Source organism: Sciurus carolinensis, chromosome 11 (assembly GCF_902686445.1).
Source record: "Sciurus carolinensis chromosome 11, mSciCar1.2, whole genome shotgun sequence".
Classification (NCBI taxonomy): domain Eukaryota; kingdom Metazoa; phylum Chordata; class Mammalia; order Rodentia; family Sciuridae; genus Sciurus; species Sciurus carolinensis.
Window position 1 is genome coordinate 16,912,686 of NC_062223.1, and position 10,233 is coordinate 16,922,918.

The 10,233-nt window shown below is 37.5% G+C and overlaps 1 pseudogene; it reads left to right on the forward strand.

Annotated features, from left to right (window-relative positions):
* The first annotated feature begins 571 nt into the window (after positions 1-571).
* On the forward strand, positions 572-1,496 carry LOC124959062 (olfactory receptor 5B3-like; annotated as a pseudogene).
* The last annotated feature ends 8,737 nt before the right edge of the window (positions 1,497-10,233 follow it).

The window sequence follows — 10,233 nt, forward strand, 5'->3', positions numbered from 1 at the left end:
TTCAGTTTAGAACTGGGACCATTCAGTTTGGGTTAGAAGTTGGCAGGGGTCCAGAGCACTTATTGTCAAATAATACTTGTGTGAATTGGGAGTAATTGCTCCACCTCTTATGTTTCATAATTTAAGTGAATGTAGTGATCAATTCAATCCATAGTATAGTTGAAACAATTATAAACATTTTCAGTGTTTATTGCAATTATTGGAAAGAGATTAAAATAGAAGTGTTGGCTGTCACTGAGCTAAGAAGTGACAAACAGAAAAGTATACAAAAGTCATTTTCTCCAGGATGTTAAAATCACTACATCTTAGCTAACAAATATATAACATATTAAAGTTGATTAGCTGATCTATTAAGATTCCCTAGATCCAATAGCTTATAAACTTTTATATAATTAGTGCACAAAAATGGTTATCAAGTCCATCCCCTTTCCAGGGAATTTTAATGAACAAGTTTTTAGGAACATAAAAGAACACATCTTGTACTTAGACTCCCAATTATAATCCAATCTCTTTTCCCTTCTCTTCCTTTTTCCTTGTTGCCACCAAGCATCTAGTGACTCTCAGGTAACTGATGGAGAACAGGACAGAAGTGACAGAGTTCATCCTGCTGGGACTGACCCGTGACCCAGGTATGCAGCTTCCCCTCTTTCTGACGTTCCTGCTCATCTACACCATCACTCTGGCTGGGAACCTGGGGATGATCCTGTTGATCATCTTGGACTCCCGTCTCCACACTCCCATGTACTTCTTCCTTGGCAACCTGTCTCTGATGGACTTGTGTTACTCCTCAGCTGCCATTCCCACAGTCATGGCTGGGCTCCTTCCTGGAGATGAGGTCATCTCCTACAATGCTTGTGTTGCTCAGATGTTCTTTATTTCAGGTTTTGTTACTGTTGAAAATTACCTGTTGTCCTCAATGGCCTATGATCGCTATGCGGCAGTGTGTAAGCCCCTACACTACACCACCACCATGACAACCAGGGTATGTGTGTGCCTCATTATAGGATCCTATGTCTGTGGTTTCCTGAATGCCTCCATCTACACTGGGAACACATTCACTCTCACCTTCTGCAAGTCCAGTGTGGTCCATCACTTCTTCTGTGATGTTCCAGCAGTCATGGCTCTCTCTTGCTCTGATAGATATCTCCATGAGCTGGTTCTTATTTATGTAGTCAGCTTCAATATATTTTTTGCTCTCTTAGTTATCTTAATATCCTACGTATTTATCTTTAGTGCCATCCTTAAGATGGGCTCAGCTGCAGGGTACTGGAAGGCTCTGTCCACCTGTTCCTCCCACCTCACTGTAGTCTCCATTTTCTATGGCACTGCAGCCTACATGTACTTACAGCCCAGCTCCAGCCACTCTATGGGACACTGACAAAGTTGCCTCTGTGTTCTACAGTATGGTTATCCCCATGCTGAACCCTGTGGTCTACAGCCTGAGGAACAAGGAGGTCAAAAGTGCATTCTCAAAGATCATTTTGAAAGGAAAATAATTTTTAGGATTTTGATTTCAACTTTTTGAAATACAGGGGTACCTGTATTCATTCCTATTATATCTTACCATGTAAGGAATTATATTGTAAAACCCACACTGTATTCAGGTTCCTGAGGTGATACCTTTACCTTTGAAAAAGTCTGTCATCTGAGGAGAAGGAAGCTTAATGCCCATAATCATAATACCTGGATTACAATGTCTGTGACGTCTTAGATTCGGCTTGTTAAATCAATTATTAAGGATATGAACAGGCTAAATCATTTTCCATGTAATGTTTTTCTACAGTTTTCTCAAAGTAATGTATATAAAGCAAGTGCATAAGGAAACTCATGAACAGAAGTGAAGTCAGGAGTCCTGTGGAGACACATGCACATGGGTGTGGCTGTTACCAGAATTAATTGTATGTGTGTACTCATGGCCGGTTACCTCTGTGTTACTTAGACTGAATTAAGGGTTGACCAACGAACTCATTAAACATTTTTCTGTGTCTGCAAGGACGTTTTCCAAAGACTCTCCAGTCACAAATCTTAGTCCCTCTCTTGTCCACTCAGGGCTTGCCTGATTAGGACAAAGTAGTGTGGAATGAGCACATTCTCTATTCTTCCTCTTCCCCTTCCTCTTCCTCCTCCTCTTCTTTCTCCTCCTCTTCCTGTTCTTCCTCCTCCTCCTCCCTCCTCCCCTTCTCCTCCCTCTCTCCTCCCCCTCTCCTTCTCCTTCTTCAGTTGAAACATTCATTTTCTCTGACTCCCCAACTTCAGAGCTATACCTTTCAGGCTTTAAGTCTAAGACTTAGCAGTAGCCTGGCCTTGACCCCTGCTTCTCAAGTATTCAGTCTCAGACTGGACTACAACATCCGTGTTCCTGTTCTCCAGTTTGCACACCACAGAACATGGGTCTTGGCTTCTGTATCACATGAGTCCACATCCATAACAAATCTGCTGAGTTTGCACATATCCTGTTGATTCTGTTTCACTGAGGAACCTAAACTTATGGTCTAGAGTTTTAAAATCAAAACTTTGTATTTAATTTGGTGTTAAAATATGAATATATATGAGATATCTTTTTCTCTACTATTGTAATAGTCCTTTTTTGAGTACAAACATGACATGGTATTAAATGAAGCATGTTCTAATTTGCACAATTTCACAGGTGATACGCAAATCTGGCTGTTCCACATAAGAATTAATATTTCTGTTTTGACTAAGTTATTTTATACAACAGACCAACTCCGTGTTTTAATATTCAAATAGATAAAATTGTCAACTTACCAGAAAATTAAAGAAATCCAAAAGCATATTAATATATTCATATGTGACTACTATTTCTCAGACTATTTAAAAATTACACTGAAATAACAATAATGCTGATCTGGCTCCTCACAGGAATTAATATTTCTGCTTTGACTAAGTTATTTTATACAACAAACCAACTTCGTGTTTTAATATTCAAATGGATAAAATTACCGACTTACCAGAAAATTAAAGAAATCCCAAAACATTTTAATATATTCACATATGACTGCTATTTCTCAGACTATTTAAAAATTACACTGAAATAACAATAATGCTGTACATTTTCTTTCTGCAAATGCTTTGAAATTTTTAATACTATTAATTTTTTCTTACTGTATTAGAGTCACACTCTCTTTTGTCAGTTCCATAGTCTCTTATCTGAACTCACCCTCACTGATTTCCTTGCTCTCTCTTTGTTCTTCCTCCCTACTTCCATCCCTTACTTTCACTCTCTTTTCTTTCTTTCTTCGTCCTTCCTTCTCTCTCTCTCTCTCTCTCTCTCTCTCTCTCTCCTTTTCCTCACACCCAGTCATGACCATGCTTCAGGGTCTTTGCTTACTGTGTCCCCTGCAGGAAATGTTATCACTCCATTCAAGTCTTTGCTGCGATGTGACCCTGTCATGGAGTCCTTCATCAGCCACACTTATCAACTAGTCATTCTCCACACGCCATATAAAGTGCTTTGTCATCTTCATGGACCTTCTCAACACTTACCTATTATGTACTCGCTTACTGGTTTCTGATTTATCTTACCCAACTAAAATGTAAATACGAGAGCAGTGACCATCTTCTTTGTTCAAATGGGATCATGGGTACCTCAGTAAATTTCTGATTCAGAGTAGATTCTCAATAAATATTTGTGAAATGAATGAGAAAAATAATTAAGCTTTAGGTTCAGTTATACCAATATGTTGATGTTTGATTAATTTATGATTATAATGAGTCTCACATGAAGTAAACTTTCTAGATAAACATACCATGCAATTCTAGAGATACAGATTATTTTCTGCTTTGCTGAGGCTTTATTTTCCTTACATTTTCTCTCAATGTTTATACTTCTCACTTGTAGGCAAAATGATTTCCTGGAAACTCCATCCTGCACTGCATGATGGATTTTTTACTTAGAGGTGATGACTCGTTCAATGGAAATTAGCACATCAAATAAATGCTATTCCATAAATCAAGTTAAATAAGTCAAATGAGATTAAAGTTTTCATATCTAGTTATATTTTTAAATTATTTCATGCACACAAATAATACAATTAACTGAAAAGATTCTAAATATCAGGAAATACACATGACAATATTTGTGAGCAGTGAACATAGGGTATATTCATTATACTAGTGCAATACACTCTGTCAATGCTATTTGAGTCCTTATGTGACTCACTATTATACAAAACCCGAGAAAAGGAATGTACCTCCATATGTAATTTGTTATCACTGTACAATAAGAGGCTTCAATATTATTGTATTGAATGTGCTGAGATGGTCATACTGTACTTTGGAGCAGTGGAGCATAGCACTGATATTCACTTCTGCATTTATGAGGGTATTTCTCATCTTGAAATCATTTTTAATCATTGTTTTCATAATTAGTGATTTTTAGAAATATTTGAGATTTATGGACAATTGCATAGTGTGGTTTGCAAATCACACTCTGACAGGCTTCATAATGGCTTCCAAAAGATCCATGTGCTAATTTCTAAAACCTTTCAATATTACTCTACCCTTCAGGAGGACTATGCACAAATGATTAGCTTAAGGAGTTTAGGAATGAGCAATCATTGGGATTATCTGTGGGTGTCTTAAGAGCTATTCCATGTATCCTTCTGAAGGGGAGTTGGCAAGTTTTAACTCTGGACAACAGAAGAATTGGCAATTAACCATGGAGCAATATTTAAAAACTGTGCCCATAACCTACAGAACACCAGCAGCCATATTTTCTTGATCCATTCATCTGTTGAAGGGCACCTAGACTGGTTTCATAGTTTAGCTGTTGTGAATTTAACTGCTCTAAACATTGATATGGCTCTGTTCTGTCATATAGAACTTAAAAGAAACAATAAAAATTTTAAAAAAGAAAAACTAAAAACAAGATCTTGAAAAGAATGTCAGCAGGCAAGACATGCAGCGCCTCCTAGAGTCTGTGGAGAGACCATTCACCCAACATACCACTGACTCCAGCCCATGAGATGATTTCACACTTCCTGTTTCCAGATCAGTGAGATGCACTGTGGTAAGTCTCCAAGTTTGCATCAATTTCTTACAACAGTGCAGCCATAGAAAACTAGTGCAAACCCTCTTGTGTTTCTTCTTTATCATTATCATATCTTATATGTCAGTTTCAGAGAACTCACAAGTGAATCAGTCTGTGTCTGATCTTCTTCTGTGGGGAGATTACTTCTTATTCATTCATTCTCCACCCTTTCCCTTGGTATATTCTTCCTCTGGATTCAAGTTTGTTCACATGTGCACTTCCAGGATTTGTATTCTATCTGCTTTCCAGTATTTTGGTGTGTGGTTATTCCTAATATTCTATCATAATCATTTTTACTTCTATGAAGTCAATAGTTATACATTCACATTCACTTATAATTTTAGTTATTGAATTTCTTTTCTCTTTTTTAAAGTTAATCTGCAATGTTTTGTCATTTGGGTAGGTCTTTCCACATAATATTTGGTTTTATTGATTGTATTCTTACTCTATACTCTACCTGGTTTATTGGACTTTTATTGTCTTCCTTCTACTGCTTTCATTTTATGTTTTCACTATTTTACATTAAAGTTAGGTTATTGCCTTGAAATTCTTTTTTTTTTTTTTTGTACCAGGAATTGAAACCAGGGGTACTTTACCACTGAGCCACATCCCCAGCCCTTCATAATTTTTTTAATTTTTTTTTTGAGACAGGGTCTCACTATGTTGCTTAGGGCCTTGCTAGGTTGCTGAGTCTGGCTTTGAAATTGTGATCCTCTTGCCTCAGCCTCCAAAGCTGCTGGGATTATAGGTGTGTGCCACCATGCCTGGCTCATTCTTATTTCCAATATAGGAACTTACAGTTAAATTTTCCTATGACCAGTACTTCTGCTGTCTGCCAACACTGTGGTGTACTCTTTCATTTTTTATTTATCTCCTATTATTCTATAATGTCTCTTTTCATCTATGTCTTATGTATTGGTGTATTGTTCCTACATATATATTAATATTCAATATATTCTTTTTTTCAATATAGTCTTGTAATTAAGTACTAGTTCATTTGCATTCCAGTGGGTGAAGATATCTTATGTGATTTCAATCTGCCAAAGTTTATTGAGAATAAACTTCTAACATAATATGTTTTTATTTTTCTAGAGAATAGTTCATGTGCAATTCAGAATGCCACACTTCTTGGGCATAGTGTCAATATATGTCTTTTAAAATGTGTTGGATTATGATAATATTCTATCTAGTTGTTATATTAATTATTGAAAGTGAGATATTGAAATTTTCTTCTGTTAATACAGATTTATTTGTCTTCAATTTTTTCAACATTTGTTTTATATAATTTGAGAACTTTTATCTGTGTGTTTAATTATACTCTCTTCAATAATTGGGTCTTGCATAAATGTTTTTCTTGTCTAACAATGTGTGACTCACATCCATTTTGTCTAATAATCACCTCTTTTGGTTATCAGTAGCATGCAATAAAGATATTTGACCACTATCACACTATTTTTGTCTTTGTATGTAAGTAGCCCTTTGTAAATATGACACAGACAATGATGTTTTGTATCCATTCTCACATTTACTGTCTTTTTTGGAGAGTTTAATCCACTTATAATTAAATAATTATTGATTTATAAAAACACATAAGTTATGCTATTTTTTTCTTTTATTTTCCCCTGTGATGAAGAGGCATTTATTTGAATTTCAACATTACTTAACTTTTTTATGTATTCATTAGTGCACTACAGTTAAACATAACAGCCTGATTCATTTTGATATGATCATTCATGTATGACATTTAATTTATCTATTTCAGTCCCCAGTGCCTCCTCTTTCCCTCCCCTCCTGCCTTCCCCTACTCCCCTTCTTCTGCTTCACTGTATTCCAACTATTTATTTATCTATTTTTAATTAGCGCTTCATACACATACATAAAGGTGGAATTCATGGTGGCATATTTATACATGCATATAGCATAACTTAAGTTCATTCTGTGTTTCCTGCCTTTCCCATTCCTCTTCTCTCCCTCTCACTGTACTTCTACTCCACTGGTCTTCCCTCACTCCTTATGATATTCACCAGACACACACAATTTTCCCCTTTATTTTGCTCTAGATTCTGCATATGAGAGAAAAAAAATTACTGCTAACTTTCTGAGTCTGACTCATTTCAGTTAGCATGATGTACCTGACCAGTGGAGTCTCTTTTTCTGCTTCTGGATCATTATGTGAGCTACATCCCTTTACATACCTTGAGCCCTGAGGAAAGGAGCCTGCTGTCTATGGATTGAAACCTCTGAAAATATGAGCCCTTAACTATTCTTTCTATACAATTTCTGGTCAGGGCCTTTTAGTCACAGCAGCAAGAAAAGTTGACTAAAACAGAAACTGGTACTGCAAAGTCGGGTCATTGCTGTGACTAACCTGACCATGTGGTTCAGAAGCTTTTTGAGCTTTTTGGAATTGGTGGGAGGAATTTTGAGATGTTTAGCAGTGCAAGATGGAAATGCTTTGAGTTGTTGTAAAATGGAGTTTAATGGCCAATTCTGGTGAAAGCTTAGAAGATCAGAATGCCAATAAGATTGTGGACAGTGAAGACAAGGCTCAAGAAGTTATAGAGGAAAAGGAAGATACTATCAGTAATTGGAGTAGAGGGCATTAGTGTTATGTTCTGGTTGAGAACTTATCTGCATTTTGCCTGTGTCCTGAGACTTTCTGTGAGAATGATTTTAAAAGCAATGGACTTCTTAATCTTGCAGAAGCAATTTCTAGGAAGCATAGTATTAAGGAGGTGGCATGGATATTGCAGGCAGCTTTTAGCCAAATTTATTGTAATAATTAAGGGCAGAAAGCAGAGCAGAACAATTTGAAAAATGTGGACTTGAAAGGTAGGAGTAAAACCAGAGCTAAGGAAGTTGCAATTGTTAAGAACATTACTGCCACTAAAGAAATACTAAAGACCTTGACCAGAGAAAATAAGAAAGATGACTTGAGGGCATCTTAGGAGATGGCAAGACCACATCCATCTCAAGCTCAAGGGAATAAAGGTGAAAATCTCTTGAGAAGAGACCAGTGGGACTCTATTTTTGCACAAGGGGGCTTAGGAAGATTTTTCTATGTGCTAAACCTCGCAGACACTCAAAGGCTGATGCAGCCAGGGTCCCTGGAGGCTTGGCTACTGCTAAAGATGACGACAGACCTTGGCATCAACCACGTGGTGCTGGTTCTGCAGTAATGCAGGATATTGGAGTTAGGAGTTCATGGAGGCTTCCACCAAGATTTCAAAGGAAGGCCTTGGAAGACAGGGAAAGTGCTGCAGGTCCCTCTGGGCACCCACTGAGAATTCAAAGTGTGGATATGTGAGGAGGGAGCTGAAACAGCAGTGGAAACCCCCAAGATTAAGAAAAGCCAGTAATGTGAGACATAATTGTCTTAGTTAACTTTATCACTGCTGGAATAAATGGCCCAACCAGCACAACTGTAGAGGAGGAAGAGTTTATTTAGGGCTTATGGTTTCAGAGGTATTAGTCCATAGAAGACCAACTCCATTCTATGGGACTTGAGGTGAGTCTGAACATCATGGTTGAAGAGCTTGGCAGAGGGAAGCAGTCTGCATCATCAGGAAGTAGAGAAAGAGAGAGAGAGAGAGAGAGAGAGAGAGAGTCCAATTTCCTGATACAAAATATATACCCCGTAGCCACACCCCAATTCCCACCTCCTCCAGTCACAACCCACCACTCTTACAAGACTCTTACAACCCAATCATTTCTCCTCTGAACCTTCCTGCATTGTCTCACATGTGAGCTTTTGGGGGGCATCTCACATCCAAACCATAATAGTCATCCTGGGAAAGCTGCAGAAATCAAGCAGAGACAAGGCAACAGAAAGACCACTTGGGCTTCAACAAACAAGGCCATAGGCTCAGAGCTCATCAGCCCTTTGGAGATAACATCATGTTCTCCATGTGTCCCAGATGCCGGACATGGAGCTACAGGACTTGTTTGTCCAGCTGGATTTTGGTCTTGCTTTGGTCCTATCCTTTTTTTCTCTGGCCCTAACTGTGTGAATATAAATGTTTATTCTGTACCATTATATACTGGATATTTGCAAATTGCTTTTAATTTTATAGGAGCTCACAAAGAAAGATTGCATCGAGCCTCAGAGAAGACTTTGGACTTGAACTTTGAGCAATCTTGGAACTATTGAGACTATGGGTACTCTTGGGAGTGGATTAAATGTATTTCGCATTGTCAGATGAGTATGAACTTTTGTGGGTCAGGGGCAGAATGTTATGGTTTAGATGTGGTGTTCCCCAAAGACACGTGTAGAATGAAGAAGGTTCAGAGGAGAAATGATTGGGTTCTAAGAGTCTTAACCCAATCAGTGAATGTATCCTGTGATAGGGATTAACTGAATGGTAATTGAAGTGGTAAGATGTGACTGCAAGAGGTAGGAATTGGGGCATGAATTTGGGGTATAAATTTGTGTCTGGTGAGTGGAGTCTCTCTCTCTGCTTCCTGATCATGATGTGAACTGCTTCTCTCTGCCACACTTTTCTGCCATGATGTTCAACCTCACCTTGAGCCCTGAAACATGGAGCCTGCTGCTTATAGATTGAGACCTCTGAAACAATGAGCCCTCAACTAAACTTTTCTTCCTTTAAAATTGTTCTGGTCAGATCTTTCAGTCACAGTTGTAATAACACTGACCAAAACACACAATTTCTCCAGTTCAAATGATTTACCATCAAATATCATAATTTTATCATTCTTTATGAATGAGTGAAATACCATTGTATACATATACCACATTTTCTTAATCCATTCATTTATTGAGGGCATCTGACTTTGTCCCTTAAACTAACATTGTAAATTTGCTGCTATAAACATTGTACTCGTATCACTACCATCTACTGATTTTAATTATTTTGCATGAAAACAAAGGAGTGGAATAGCTGGGTCATATGGTGGTTCCATTCCTAGTGTTTCAGTAATCTCCAGACTGTTTTCCAGAATGTTTATACTACTTTACAGTTCCACCAATATGAGTTCACCTTTTCCAACACCTTCATCAACATTTATTATTATACATACTCTTGATAATTGACATTCAACCTGAAATGAGATAAATCTTAATGTAGTTTTGATTTGCATTTCCCTGATTCTGAGGGAAGTTTGAAATTTTTTTAACATTTGTCAGTCATTTGTATGTCCCCTTTTGAGAAGTGTCTGTGTTTTTT